The sequence below is a fragment of the Eleutherodactylus coqui genome, chromosome 1, assembly GCF_035609145.1.
Source record: "Eleutherodactylus coqui strain aEleCoq1 chromosome 1, aEleCoq1.hap1, whole genome shotgun sequence".
In the NCBI taxonomy this organism is placed as follows: Eukaryota; Metazoa; Chordata; class Amphibia; order Anura; family Eleutherodactylidae; genus Eleutherodactylus; species Eleutherodactylus coqui.
In genome coordinates this window covers 97,262,864-97,279,496 of record NC_089837.1, presented here as the reverse complement: position 1 = coordinate 97,279,496, position 16,633 = coordinate 97,262,864, and the positions used below count along the sequence as shown (strand labels likewise).

The 16,633-nt window shown below is 44.1% G+C and overlaps 1 protein-coding gene across 1 annotated transcript in view; it reads right to left on the bottom strand.

Annotated features, from left to right (window-relative positions):
* The window catches only part of DNER (delta/notch like EGF repeat containing), a 210,430-nt gene that overhangs the window by 122,713 nt on the left and 71,084 nt on the right, over positions 1-16,633 (bottom strand). The gene's annotated exons all lie outside the window — the stretch shown is intronic.

The window sequence follows — 16,633 nt, the reverse complement described above, 5'->3', positions numbered from 1 at the left end:
GGTGTTTATGCTAGGAAATCTCTGGCCAGGAGGATTTTAATTAGTGTGAAAAAGCCATTGTCTTCTGCTGCATAAGTAAACAAGCAGTCATTGTGTTTAGCATGGCAAACAGTGATGAGCGAGCATACTCGCTAAGGGCAATTGCTCGAGCGAGCATTGCCCTTAGCGAGTACCTGCCCGCTCGAGGTTCGGCTGCCAGCGGCGGGCAGGGAGCGGCGGGGAGGAACGGAGGGGAGATCTCTCTCTCTCTCCCTCTCTCCCCCTGCTCACCTGTCACCCGCGCCAGCACCTGAACCTTTTCTCTCGAGCGGGCAGGTACTCACTAAGGGCAATGCTCGCTCGAGCAATTGCCCTTAGCGAGTATGCTCGCTCATCACTAATGGCAAACAATCATTCTTCCCCACGAGTGGTTTAGTCTTTCAAAGGACTGAAGAAATATCATTTAAAGCAAAGAAAAGTGAAAGAACTAAGGACTATTTTTATGCATGCCGAAACTCAGTGATAAACGAAAAGTGAATGAATAATTGGCTTTGCATTTACACTTAACGATTATTGTGCAAATTTGTTCGTTTGAACGAATTTTGAGCGATTCGCTCTGTGTAAATGGGCCTATAGATAGAAATAGATGAATAGATAGACAGGCTTCTTCAGATCTATCCTATTATGCCTGAGGAAGAATGCTGTACGATTGTCTCTTTGTGTTAGCCATTAAATGTATCACATCTACAAGATTACGTGGTTTCTCTTACTGAGAACTGTCACATTTTGCTCTACTGACACGGTACCAAACTTTTTTCTCTTTAATCTAAATCATAGGACCTCAAATCATTTATGTGCTTTTTCGCTTTTCCATCTTGACTCTAAAACCATTAAAAGCAGAAACTAAGTAAATACTCCGTCTCTGTGAGAGGGACGCCCGCTGTCTTGAACAAGAGGACACCAATTATTCTGTCATTTCCAGGGTGGTCGAGAAATAATTTTAGATGTTTATTCCTTGACGCCCCACAAGGTTCTTCTACCGAAACAGCTTCTACTTCCTAATGTGAACGCTTTGATGAGGCATTCTACTAATGCTAGAACTCTAAATACCGCCGTGGCAGAACGGAAAAATGTAATCTTGTCCAATAAAACTGAATTGTAAGCAGCGACGTGCGCTACAAAATCAACACTGAGCTGTATATGTGAAATAAATCAGGTCTGGATTACCCTCCGGGCAGTGCCAATGGATGCCCAGCGGCCCAAGGGAATAGCGGGCCTAAGCATTACGGTAATCGCCAGCATAAAACGGGGACGTTCTTTACACACTGTTACAGAAGGAAATAAGAAACTTTGTAGATAATGATGAGAGAATTTTTAAATTAAAGGAACACTAAACATAGAAAATAGACATAAACATAAAACCACATCCAGGACTTCCTCCTTATTCTGCCTCCAATTGCAATTAAAGCTGAGAAAGAAATTAGAAATTCTTCTATATGTGTCCCAGGAGAGCCGCCATATTCCTCCACTCTCCCCACAAACAAATATTGCGGTTTGATGTTGATTTTGGTGGTTTTTTCACTGCGGCAAATCTCCACTAAATCCCGCTCGGTGTGAACATACCCTAGAGGACCATTTACATGGGACGATGATCGCACAAAATTCAACCAGCGACTATTTTTGGGTGAGCTGAAACAAAGCGCCTAGTGAATGAATTCTCGCTCATCACCCAGTTGGTGGCCATGTTGCTTACATTTGCTCTTTTGAGTGACTATTCGGAGGCAGTTGTCCCATGTGAAGCCACCCTTAGGCTACAATGTAAGACAACTGTCTACAGAAGCCTCCCACCAGTGCTGTGTCTGCAGTCATAGACCACACACACTAATCCCTGCCTGATCTCCCCATAGATCAACCTCCCCTTATGTTTTTATGGCAGTGGGAGGCTGATCTGGATTGGCCTTTGCCCCCAGATCAACGGCTTCACGTTTTTGCCCTGGCGCATAAGCTTCTATCAGCTCACGGTTCCAAGAGGCCAACTACAAGGTCCTGTCTCACTGCTAGAGGCTTCCAACCTGTTTGCACACACTTATCCCCTCCGTGGCTCCTACCTGCTAGCGGTGTGGGGAGGCGGAAGGCACATTTCTCCATATTTTCTGGTTATGCAGCATTCTAGTCCCTTTCTGGGTTAAGAGGGGATTCATATGGAGGAGAAGTGAGGCGGGGCAGACAGCGCCTGTTAGGCAATGTATTGTTTTTCAATTTTTTTAAATGTGGCTAGGGCTTATTTTCAGGGTAGGGCTTATATTTGCCAAAAATCCTGGCAAAATAGCACTACAAAGACGTGAGAATAAATCGCAGTATCACCGTGAAAGAACGCAATATCACACAGAAATCGCGGGAACACATCGATTTTCTCGCGGCTATAATTACTGTCGCCCGTGTGAAAGAGGCATAAATGGGAGCTACGTAAATAGCGAAGTCCAGTGCGCTACACTGTTTCTGCAACTCCTCAAGTTACGGGAACAGCATAGCACACTGTGCAACGCTGTTTCTATAGCTCCCATTCACTTAAATGAGAGCTACCGAAACACTGCTGGACTGAAGCGCTCGGCCATTTGGGTGGCCGGTAACTAAAGCAGTGGCTTCTCATCTCTGCTACAAAAAGCTGTGATGGGATACCCCTTTAAGTTCTGTAAGTTGCAGGATGTGGCCTTCATGGATTGGACTTTTATTCTAGCACATCCCACAAATGCTCACATTAAGATCTGGAGAGTTTGGAGGCCAAGTCATAACCTTGAACTCTTTGTCGTGCTCCTCAAACCATTCCCAAACCATTTTTGCAGTGCACCAGGGGGCATTATCTTGCTAATAGAGGCCGCTGCCATATAGGGGGTACTTGGTCTGTACAATGTTTAGGTAGGTAGTACATGTTATAGTAACATCTATATGAATGCCAGGATCAAAGGCTTCCCAGCAGAATATTTCCCAGAGCTTCACACTGCCTCCACCAGCTTGTCTTCTCCTAGAGCATCCCAGTGCCACCCCTTGCCCAGGTGAGCCACACTCATGCACCTGGCCATCCACATGACGTAAAAGAAAATGTGATACATTACACCAGACCACCTACAATCACTACCCATGGCCCAATTTTGATGTTCATGTGCCCATAGTAGGCTCTTTCGACAATGACTGGGGTGACCATGGTTGGTTTGTGGCTACACCGCCCCACATACCTGCAATGCATTGTGTGCTAGGACTCCTTTATATCATAGGCAGTAGAAAATGTCAGCAATTTATGCTACAGCAGCTCTCCTGTGGGACCGGACCAGATCCACCAGACCGGACCAGGTCTACTAGATCGGAGTCCATTTGGACAGTTAACAGCAAATCTGAACATAAAAGGGTTTTCCACTGGCATTTTTGCAAGACATTAGAAGATAACGCTAGTGTGAGACTGAATACCATAGTAATTACTGACAGGTCCACCGGTACCATGCATATGCAAAAGGCTGGCTACCAGGGCATGATAGGACTAGCAATTCTCCATGGTGATGACTTCAATTCTTCTGCAGATCAGGTGTAATCCTATGAGGATGGTCAGCTGAATAGCAAAATCAGAGCTTTGACCAATTTCAGCATTTTTTAAAATCTCTGCACCCCTTTCCCATACTGCAAATGGTGTATTAATTTGTATTCATAGACAGGAACTAGATAAGGCATGCAGATAACAGCTGTAGGTGCCAGCGTGTGGTGGTGTATGATGCCAATGTAGGCAGATCACATGACTGCTATGGGGCAGGTGGGCCCGATGCCGTATTGGCCCCACTGCTGTCTTGTTGGGCACTCCCTGACAGTCCGTCCAGCAGCAGTACAAGTCTGTTTGGTACTCACACCCCTGTGGGTTCGGACCCTGCAGCCTCCTCCCCTTCTCCTGGCAGTGCTATATAGAGAGCAAGCGAGTAGGGAAGGAGGCAGCCTCTGCACTGAAAGAAACGGCGTCCGGACCAGCAGGCATGTGATAGGAACAAATAGATTTGTGCTGCAGACCAACGGAAGACACAGAAAGGGCACTATATAAATTTCACGGGCAATAAAGGGGGTACTATGTAAGTTTCAGAGGCCATAGAGGGTGTACTATATAAATTTCAGGGACCACAGAGGGTGTACTATATAAATTTCAGGGACCACAGAGGGTGTACTATATAAATTTCAGGGACCACAGAGGGTGTACTATATAAATTTCAGGGACCACAGAAGAGGCACTATATAAATTTCAGGGGTCACAGAAGGGGCACTATATATGGTTCCAGGGCCATATATTATTTTCTGGAGCCACAGAGATGACATTATACACATTTCAGGGGCTGCAGAGGGGGCACTAGTACTTTATGGGGGTACTACTAATGAAAGAAGTATCACGGGTACATGCAGAATGAGGAGAAAGTGCATAGACATGTAGTGGCTGGTGGATGTCATCATGGTGATTGGGCCCAGATGAAGAAGAAAATAAAAATGGATGATGCAAATCAGACAAGATACCACCTGCTAACACTAGAGGTAACTGCACTGTAATCACTATCACTATTACTGTGTAGAATCTTACTTTTATATGGTGACTGCACTATTTAGAGGTATACTAGAGCTGGGCTGCTGTATCTAAGGCCACCGTATTACAGATATGCTTTTTTGTGGGTGTGTGGGGCATGGGGGTCCAATTCTGAGTTTTGCTATGGGGCCATATGAGTTCTATGTACGCCCCACCACCAGCATGCTTTAAATAAATAGTGAAGATGTTAATGCCTGGTGTAACTACTTCTCTCACACATCATTTTTGGGGGATTGGCAAGTCTTCAATTTGCTTTAGAAGGGATGGGAAATAACATAATAGCAGATAATGATCGCGGAAGAGATGGGGAGATTGAGAGCTTGTCTGGTCCCTTCGTCTGTGTGCATTACAATGCAGGAGAAGTACACAGCCGAACACACAGGCAAATAGCGTGACCTTCACAAGGGGACTTCATAGAAGCACTACAATAAAACCTCAACCGGCGACTCCGTTTCCTAAAAGAAAACCAATTTACCCGGGAAGTGAGGTTTGTTTGTTTTCAGCTCTGTGGAAATGACTTGACTGATATAATTGGGAGGAGGTTTGTGCGGAACGCTGCAATGCTAGAATGATGAAATGTCGCCAGACTTTGATTTAATCCTTGAAAGCATCAATGCCATAACTAAGCAGAAAACACTGTAAATGACACCAGAACAGGAATAAAGCACATGAAAGCAGCATTGTGTGTGGCATCATTAGGGGCACGATACATGCCGCGCTGGTCCCAATAAGTAGAGGCTACTATCCTTCTAATTGGTGCCCGAGGAAACCCATCAACACAGGAATACATGTAAGGATTGCCCAATGCCCGGCAATCAACGGGGTTTCAAGTGCAGACCTAGTCGGCGGTCAGCACTGCGGCCTTGAAGGATTAAAAGGGCTCTGGGGCAAATAAAAAGTGAAATATATGAATATAAGACAGGCCCTGACTTACTAATATAGCCTCAGGGACCATGGCCGCATCCTTAGGACTCCGTATGGAAGAGAGCCATAGTTGTCTTTGTTGGTCACTATAGGTTTTATGTTTAGTTCCTAAAGGACAGGGCCTACCATATTTTTTACTGTATAAGACGCACCGGATAATAAGACGCACTCCCGTATTAGAAGTGGAAAATAAGGAAAAAAATATTTTGAACTCACCCAGGGACAGTGCGAGTCGGTACGAGAAAATGATCGCGCATTTGTTCGCACAATCGCGAGTTTGCGCGACCGTGATTTCATAGAATAATAGAGTTGGAAGGGACCTCCACGGTTATCGGATCCAACCCCCTGCTCAGTGCAGGATTCACTAAATCATCTCCGATAGATATTTGTCCAGCCTTTGTTTGAACACTTCCATTGAAGGAGAACTCACCACCTCCCGTGGCAACCTGTTCCACTCATTGATCACCCTCACTGTCAGAAAGTTTGTTTTCTAATATCTAATCTGTGTCTCCTCCCTTTCAGTTTCATCCCATTGCTTCTAGTCTTTCCTTGTGCAGATGAGAATAGGGCTGATCCCTCTGCACTGTGACAGCCCTTCAGATATTTGTAGACAGCTATTAAGTCTCCTCTCAGCCTTCTTTTTTGCAAGCTAAATATTCCCAGATCTTTTAACCATTACTTATAGGACATGATTTGCAGACCGCTCATCATCTTGGTAACTCTTCTCTGAACTTGCTCCAGTTTGTCTATATCTTTTTAAAAGTGGGGTGCCCAGAACTGGACACAGTATTCCAGAGGAGGTCTGACTAAGGAAGAGTAGAGGGGGATACGTACCTCACGTGATCTAGATGCTTCTCTTAATACATCCCAGAATTTAGTTTACTTTTTGGCTGCTGCATCACATTGTTGACTCATGTTCAGTCTATGATCTATTAGTATACCCAAGTCTTTTTCTCATGTGCTGCTGATTAGGCCAATTCCTCCCATTCTGCATGTGCTTTCTTCATTTTTCTTGCCCAGATGTAGGACTTTGTATTTCTCCTTGTTAAATACCATTCTGTTAGTCGCCGCCCACTGTTCAAGTTTTCTAGATGTTTTTGAATACTCTCTCTTCCCTAGTGTTAGCTATCCCTCCTCGCTTTGTGTCATCAGCAAATTTGATCAGTTTCCCATCAATTCCCTCCTCCAGATCACTTATAAAAATGTAGAACAACACTGGGCCTAGGACAGAGCCTTGTGGTGCCCCACTTGATACATTCTTCCACTTGGATGTACAGATTTAATTCACACGATCGCGATAAACTTGCGATCATGCCGGAAACCTTAAATTTTGGTACGTTCATTCTATAAGATGCAGTGACTTTTTTACCCCACTTTGGGTGGAAGAAAAGTGCGTCTCATAGAACGAAAAATACGGTATTTTGCCTATAAGGACGCAATGGCTGTATGAGGGCTTGCTTTTTTGTGTGGCGTGCTGTACTATTTATTCGTGCCATTTTTGGGTGTACATATAATATATTGTTAAACTTAAAAAAAAATTTGTAAGGCAGGGAGATAGAAATAACATAAATTCCGCCCTTGTTTTTATTGTTAGCTTTTTTTCTACAGCATTAGGGCTCAGTCAGACAGGCATTTTTATGTGCGAATTAATGTGCGCAAAAACGCATGCATAAAAACATTTACGTGACCGAAGTGGGCGTCACGCTGAAAAAAATGCACGTAGTAGCGTTTATGCTAACATAAAGCATGCTGCCCGCTATCCCCTGCTGCGGCTGTAACAGCTGCAGCAGGGGATTCCTGGGGTGTGAAACCCCTGGATGCTGTCACATCCAGGAGTTTCACCTGTGGTCAATGGGGCCGGCAGCAGCGGCCCCATTGACATAGAGAAGATCACGATCCTCTGCTACAGCTGTGACAGCATTGTCAGTGTCCAGTGACAAGGGGACTCCCAGCGGAGATGAAGAAATCCTCTGCTACAGCTGTTTCAGAGGACCACAATGCTATTCCATTGAAAGCAATGGGCTGACGTCAAGCCCTGTAGTGATTTTCAGGAATTCAGAGCAGTGCAGGGAGAAGACTCGGCTGGATGCGGCTGAGCCCCGGCAGCTGCGGAGAGGTGAGTATATGTTTTTTTAAAATTTTTTACACATTTTAGGGATGATTTTCAGGGAAGGACTTATATTTAAAGCCCTTCCCCGAAAATCCCTGCAGGGCTTGCCAGCAGCCCATTGCTTTCAATGGGAGAATATCACTTTCCTGTGCCACAGCTGTGCCAGGGGATCGCGATTTTCACTATATGTTCTTAGTGGGATCGGCAGATGCCGCAGTTACTTGCGCTTCAAAATCCGCTGCCATTAAAAAACATTGATAGATGCGGATCGCAAACGCAGGTAACATGCCTACTAGTGATGAGCGAATGTACTCGTTTAGGGCTATTTCGCAATCGAGCATCGTTTTTTTTCGAGTAACTGCGTACTCGGGTGAAAAGATTCGGGGGGCGGCGTGGTGGAGCGGGGGGTAGCAGTGGGGAACAGGGGAGAGCTCTCTCTCTCTCTCCCCCCCCCCCCCACTCTCCTTTGCAACCCCTCACTCACCCCCCGGCGCCCCCCGAATCTTTTCGCCTGAGTAGGCAGTTACTCGAAAAAAGCGATGCTCAATTGCGAAATCACCCTTAACGAGTACGTTTGCTCATCTCTAATGCCTACATAAAAATGCCCGTCTGACTGAGCACTAAATCATGCCACATAATTGATGATGTGACTTATTTTTCGGTGGGTCGGTACGATATGTATATATTTTACCACTTTTGCCTAATAAAACCTTTTTTTTTTTTTAAATATATTTTTTGCATCACTGTATTTAATCTCCCAGAACCTTTTAATTTTTCCATCAACAGAGCTCTGTGAAGACTTGTGTTTTTTATTGGTACTATTTTGGGGACATATGGCTTTTTTGATCACTTTTATTGCTTTTTTCGAGTAGCGAAATGAACAAAAAAAGCATCTTGACGCATTTTTTCTCCCCCTCGTACAGCATAAAAGAGTGTTCAATTTATTATACAGGTCATTATGGATGCGATGATGCCAAACATTTGGGGACGGAGGGGGGGGAGGGTATTTTTTCTAAACAAAGAGGGGCACAATTACTATTTTTATTTGCCTTTTTCTATATTCCTGTAGGGGACTTGAACCTGTGACTTCTGTACTGCAATGTATTATCACTAATAATAGCAATCACAGGCCATGGCAGACCCAGATGCCATTGTCTGGCATTTGGTTGCCATAGCAACCTATTGGTCCTTTAATAGGTTGCCATTATCACAGTATGTAAGGGATTAACAGTGAGGATCAGTGTTTTAACTGATCCCCGTTGTTTCAGCGGGAGGCTGGCTGTCAGTCACTGCCGACTCCTGCTGTGTCTGGCAGGGGCTCAGAAACTGAGCCCATGCCATCCATAGGACATAAGCTTACATCCTGGGGAGCAAACTGGCCAGGACATATATTTATAATCTGGGGAGGGAAGGGGTTAATAGAATCAAAACCGATTCATGGTCTTTGGAAGGATCCAGTAGCACAGCCAATAGCAGTACAAACAAGTAGTCACAGGAAAGTAAAAACACTGGTTAAAATAGCTCTAAAACATAACCTATGTTTAGTTTTTCAATTAATATTCCGACTATAAATACTAGGGGGGCAGTCGTAACAACCATAATAAACCCCAGTGTCTCCCCTAACAAATGGAGCACCCACCCTGAAAAGAGCAACCATAGTCAAATCTAATATAAACTGGAAATGGTAGGGGTAGGGCATTCCAAGAAAAAAAATCACCCACAACACGATGTGACCCAAATAATGGGAGAAATTAATCAAAATAATATAAATAAGCAAACCTGAACTCCAAACTGCAACAGGAAAGTATACAAAGATAACCTGCAAAAGGGATCTGTCAGCTTGAACATACTGTTCAATCTGCATGCATGATGTATTAGAGCCGGAGGAGCCGAGCAGATGGATAGATAGTTTTATGGGGAAAGCTTTATTTTATTCATTCTGCGCTGAACAGTCCAATGGGCGGAGCTATCAGTGATTGACAAGTATGACTCTACATAGAGGTAAGACTGCCAGTCACTGATAGCTCCAACCATTGGACTGTTCAACTCAGAATGTGCAGAGAAATAAATGATTAAAATACATAAAACTATATATCAGTCTGCTCCGCTCCTCCGGCTCTGTAACCTCAGGCCTGCAGATTGGACACCATGTTCCAGCTGACGGACTCCCTTTAAAACAATAGTTATATAGTTATCTACAAAAATTGGTGTTGGACCCATAAGCAGTAAATACCAACGGATGTGAGCATAAAATAAATTCTACATTAATACAAACAGAACATAGGGTTAAAAGCAAGAATCAATGCATACAGATACAAGAAGAGGCCGCGCTGACCAACCCTCCACTATGTAATTAGTTAATTCATCAAACCACAAGACTGACAATAGTTAATCATTTATGAAGAAGTGCAGAAACATGTACAAAAGTACCACAATCAGTAATGAAATATGATAATGTTAAATCTATTAAAAGGCATCAGCATTAATCCGTAATCATAGCTAAACCATTTAAATACATAAAGACCATAGAAAGCAAAGTGCATGTGGATGTAAGGAGGGAACCCCAGATGAAGCAACCGTGAAACGCGCGCAGACACCGCCGAGACCAAATCTGGGGGAATTTAAAGGGGTTTTTGAGTTTATATAAAACAGACGAAAAAGGCTGTTTCTGTCTCAATACTTTCCAAAATTATGTCACCAGAGCTCAGAAGCAATTATTCTTCATTTTCACTCTCTTGTATGGCTCTTTGCAGAACCTTTGTTTTGATGCTTCCAGGGCTTGCTGTAGTGGGGTTACCACGATCAAAGTCTATAGTACCCATTATTCATAGGCATTGGCTCTACTTACAGCTGCCTGCATGGCCCTCTATTAGGCCTCATGTCCACGGGCAAAATATGATTTTAAATCCGCAGCGGATCACCCGCATGCGGATCCGCACCCCATAGGGAGGCATTGACCACCCGCGGGTAGATAAATACCCGCGGATGGTCAATAAAAGTGAATTTAAAAAAATGGAGCATAAAAAAAAACGTGACATGCTCCATTTTCGTGCGGGTCTTCCGCGGGGACGGCTCCCGCAGGCTTCTATTGAAGCCTATGGAAGCCGTCCGGATCCGCGGGAGACCTAAAATAAGAATAACTTACCCACAGCGGACCGGGCAGGTCTTCTCTTCTTCACGGCTGGATCTTCTTGCTTCGGCCCGGCGGATAGTGCCCGGGCGCATTCGAGCGGCACGCCGCTGGCGTGCCAAGTACATCCGCCGGCCGAAGAAAGAAGATCCGGCCGTGAAGAAGAGAAGAGCTGCCCAGTCCGCTGCGGGTAAGTTTATTCTTATTTATTCTTCTTTTCAGTGCTCATGTCCGCGGGGCAGGAGGGACCCGCTACGGATTCTCCATGGAGAATCCGTAGCAGGCCTGATTTTCCCCGTGGACATAAGGCCTTACAGTTGGTAAGGAAGTACTGTAATCACTCCATGTATGCTCTGCTATTCCGCTTACTGACTCTGCATTATCTGTTACCTATCATAGGGGGGAGCCAGGAGAGGTCATCAATAGATGATCTGCAGGGATGCTTCACTCAGGAACCCCACCAATCAGCTGATTCCTGGCCCCACTATCAATGCGGATGGCCCAGGAAATAGATTGCACCGTCCATACTGCTGTGGCCTGGGTTAGTAGTGCAGGAACAGCAGCCGTTGAATTCCATAACTACCAACCTGGGCTGCTGCAGAACAGACACCACCATCTGTTTCCTGCATTACCGTCACTGACAGTGGTGCTGGGAATTGGCTAATTGGCAGGGATCCCAAGTGGTGGAGCCTCGCTGATCACCTATTGATGACCTATCCAGAGATTAAAGGGGTTGTCTGGAATTTCGGGCATTTTTCCTACTGATAACCTATTGTGAAGATAGATCATCAATAGCAAAAAGTGCCTGAGACTATTGAGCATTTGCTTGTTTGTCTTTTTGTTGGTGGACAGTTTAAATGGTCCAATTGTTGGAAATAAGTGTTCATATGTATGTCATCCACCCGATAACCATCCCATGTAAAAAGGTGTAACAATGCGGTTCAGGGTTGGAGTCTCGTTGTCGTAACTGGTGCGGATCAGTAGCGTGGTCAGGGAAAGCCAGAGGTCGGTATATGGGTATTATCGGTTGCGGTACAAGAGGAGAAAGCAGGTAGCGTAGTCAGGGAAAGCCAGAGATCGGTACATAGGTAATATCGGTTGCGGTACAAGAGAAGCAGGCAGAAAACGTAGTCAGCGGAAGCCAGAGGTCGGTACGTGGGTAGTATCGGTTCGCAGTACAGGAGAAGCAGGCGGCTAGTGGAGTTGGGGGAAGCCAGAGATTGGAACACAGAACTGTTTTTTGTAGATGGAGAAGCAGGAAGAAGAGGTGCTTGATTACAGGCTGGGAGCTCAATAATCACGCACTGAGGGAGAGACAGGGACAGGTTTATATAGTGTGGTCAATCAATCAGTGCAGGATGGAGCAAATCAGGAGCTGGGTTGCAGAAGCAAGAACTGGACAAGGTTAGGCAGGGGAGCTGTACAGCAGGCTGAACAGCTCACCAGGGAGAGAACCTGTACAATAAACCTTAAAGGGGTATTCCCATCTTAGCTTTCACCCAGCCAGTGACTCCGAAAACAGCTGAGCGCTTTAACACAGAGCTGTTTGCGTAGCATCCATTGAAGTGCATAGGGGTTACAAAAACAGCATACTACAGTGCGTTACACTGTTGTTATTAATTGGACATTACTAGTGTACTATTCTATACTGTTTCTGTAGCTCTCATTCACCTCAATAAGAGTTATGCAGTGTTGCATTAAAGCACTCAGTTGCTTCAAAATGTGGCTGGGTTTTTCCTTTTTGCCCATGAAAACCCAAGATAAGAATACCCCTTTGATACAAGAGCAATAGTATTGGAAGAAAACCTGGATAATCAGTGAAATGAGTTATATTCTCTCTACTCTTCATCAGGGCAGTGTAGTAGTGCAGTACACAGAAGGGCCTGTAGAGGGCTGCAGACAGGACTTCTGGTGCGAGGGTTAACACAAAGGGGTGGAGCAGGAACTAGAAAAGGACCAGTTTCTGCCAGAATCAGGTTAGGGAGAGAGAGGACCAGCGCAGCAGAGCTGAGGTGCTGCAGGCTGGTGGCGTAGAAAAGGCTAGCGTCCAACAGGGATGACAACCCTGGACTCACCCAAGCAGAGAGAGGACCAGTAGAGAGGACCAGTGCAGCATAGGAAGGCGCTGCAGACTGGTGGCCTAGCAAAGGCCAGAGTCTGAAAGGGATGACACCCCTAGACTCCCACCCAAGTTGGGGTGCTAATTGACATTGTATGATGTGATGTGATGTGCTGTGAAATAAACGCTGGCAGGAGCCAGACAAAGATATACGCAACTCCTGAGCCGTGTTTACACGTGTGGTGCACCATTTCTGGTATGAGAGGTCAGCGATCCCGAGGCAAGTAGACCCCCGCTTGCTACAGTGGTAAAACAGTTCTTGAAATAATTTCTGCAGCTGGAAACATACAGAATTTGGTATTCTGGACGGCATGTGTGCATGTATAGATTTTGGACACAACCTCATTTAATGCATAATTTAAAGATTACTCAACAGTACTCCAATCAATGAGACATCATTCCCGTTGTGGCTACATTCATCTATTTTCTTCCCTATATATGGACAGTCCAAATGGTAAGTAGTATAGGAACAGCAGAGTCTTCTCCATCTCGGTCTCAACTCACAATCTCCTCTTAAATTGGGAAATTAACTTTACGGTGGGGGTAAAGCAGAGGTCAGATAACCCCTGGATCAATCACTGCTATCAGTCAGATCTAATACTGATCATGGGACATTCAATTCTCTTTGGCGAAGCACTCCAATCCTTTAAATTAATGGAAAGATTTAGTGATCACTATTTCACCTGGCTGTCTGCCATGCGGTGTGTGTTCTCTACCAGCCATCCTTAACTCATTATGAGCAATGACAAAAAAGTGCCTGCGCCTTCACCTTTCGCATCAGTCTTCTGTTTTTATAGCAAATATAAAATATACTTTAGAATGCGCCTCACTAGCAATTTCAAGTGCTTTTATAGCTTAAAATAAGAAAAAAAGAGAAAGAGTGGACTTACCCGGTGCCAGAAGGGTTAATCCGATGGTAAGGAAATAACCCCTCTGCACCTGTTGTCCAAGTTTGCCTTCAGCAGGTTTCTTGCTTCTCCGTCTGTTCTTTTGGAGCGGCGTCCGGGGAAATCCTTTCACCGTGTTTGTATTCACGGTCTGGTTTGGATGATGAAGTTTAAAAAACGAAAAATATCCCGCGCCTTGAAAGAAACCAATCTTTTTTTTTATTTTGTTTAAAACAACGCGTTTCAACACATGATTGTGTCTTTATCAAGTTTATACATACAACATGGTGTGTGCTGCCTTATATAATAAGGGATAACATACGTCTGAGGCTCACTTTCCAATTAACTAGGGGCGTGATTTTTCAATTAAGGTGATTTATATGTCACCTGTCTGACCACGGAGCTCTCAATGGAATGATATGCATTCCATAGTTTTTTTTTCTCCTTTAAACTTTATTGTTACAATTTGTTTCTTTTCATACATCATGTTTAATTCTAAAAAAGATGAAAATTTTAAGATGAAAGCCTTCATTTTAAATAAATAAAAAATTTTTTTAATAAACTAAACAAAAACATATTTCAAAAAATAAAAATTACAGGCAGAATAAACAGATAATAATCCCATATAACAGTCTCAATGAGACAGTTTTAGAATTAAACATGATGTATGAAAAGAAACAAATTGTAACAATAAAGTTTAAAGGAGAAAAAAAAAACTATGGAATGCATATCATTCCATTGAGAGCTCCGTGGTCAGACAGGTGACATATAAATCACCTTAATTGAAAAATCACGCCCCTAGTTAATTGGAAAGTGAGCCTCAGACGTATGTTATCCCTTATTTTATAAGGCAGCACACACCATGTTGTATGTATAAACTTGATAAAGACACAATCATGTGTTGAAACGCGTTGTTTTAAACAAAATTAAAAAAAAAGATTGGTTTCTTTCAAGGCGCGGGATATTTTTCGTTTTTTAAACTGTTTTTATAGCAATGATACACAAAAGGTATTTGGAGACCCCTATCAGTAGAATGGATCCTGTCTTATTAGCAGGACATATATCCTAAACCATGCTATGTAAGATGCAGACCCTTGGAGGTGGCATAGTTTGTGACGGGAACTGCATGCTACTGGTCATGCCGCTGCACACAAGCCATCCAACACGAAGTGCAATGTATAAGCCCATCTACAATAGTGCGAGCAGCGTCGTCGGTGGGCAGTTGACCAATAGAAGAACATTCTATGGATTGATGAATCACACTACTCCATTTTCACCAGATGGCTGTACCTGGGTGTGTAGGACGCTTGGCGGAATGCCTTTTACTCGAGTGTGTTGTGCCAACAGTTATGGTAAGTATGGCGATGTTTCCGTTATGGTCCTGGGATGTTTTATGTGGCATGGTCTCAGTCCATTGGTTGTAGGGACAAGAATATGAACGAAGGCATACCTTGACATTCTAGACAATAATGTGCTGCTGACAATGTGCCAATACTCTGGGAATGGTCAGCAATACTTCCAACAAGACAACGTGCCTTGTCACAAATCCAACGCGGTTTTACATTGGTTTGAGGCTGTGGATGTTCCACGATTGAACCAACCTGCACAGAGTCCGACCTGAACCTACTGAACATCTTTGGGACAAACTGGAATGTTGTGTTAGTTAATATGAACAGTAACCATCTTCTTTGAAGGAACTCGCCAAATGTTTGCAGCATGGATGGAGGGAAATAGCGGCTGAAGTATATCAGTAGTTAGAAAGTATGTCACCGAGAGTATCTGGTATCATTAGGGCCAAAGGAGGCCCCACTAAGTATTAACATATGTAAATAACTACTACTTTTGATTCTTGCCTAATGTCCAATTACTTTTGGTAGGATCGTGTATTTTTCTAGAATTACACTTAGATTGATATTGTATTATAGCTTTGCTCAGCCTACTTACAGTTCCACCAGTCTTCTATATGGCCAGAGCATCTACAAGACATCCCCTGGCACATCTGTGTTTGAAGGCAACATTTCTATCTAGGGCGTGCATAAAGGAAAGAGGTCCATAGCAAACAGAAAACCAACATCAGCTGATTCATGATTGCCCAACTCTCCTTCCTATGCCTTGTAGGAACAAAAGGCGACGAGCGGCACCTTGAGAAGAATAGGGTTACTGGAGACTGGACCCCACAAACCATTGTTCTTGCAGAAGGTCTAGCACTATCTACATACATCCTCGGCTGCTTTATATCCATTTATATGGTACACGGATGGGATGTAATTTGGTTGGCACTTTAGAAGGCACACATAGGCACCCCAGAGAATAGAAATCTGCAGATTCACTGAAGTGCAGTAAGAGGCAATAGAATGATTGCATTCCCGCACAGGAAAACTGCATTTCATCCTTGACTTGTTTAACTGTCTGCGATGAAGAATAGTGAAGTTTAATGTAAACGGATATCTTTAGCGATGCAATTTTCCTAAGAAATAAAGGATTTATAAAAACATCAGAATATGCACAGTCGGGCGGGTAGCATCCATTTTCCTCCTTGCGAATATAAATTTGCATACAGCTAGATCTTTGTTGCCGTCCCTTGTTTCTGCTGAGACACTAAGCTGTAAAAACGCTGCTAAATCGAGCTGCCTTTGTCTGTTTAGTGGAGAGCGTCCGGATCTTTCGAGATACAGACATCGCTGACAAAGCAGTTACCACAGAAACAGAATATTCTCCCTGTATTGTACAATGAAGATCTGCAAGCGGGGACAGCGCGCTCCGTCATGTCATAGACACTGCTCGTACTGCCACAGACAGCTAAGTAAATAGGAACTGGCTGCACCTGCTACCATATGACATGGGGGGACTATTGTGGGTGATGGCACTGTAATAATGG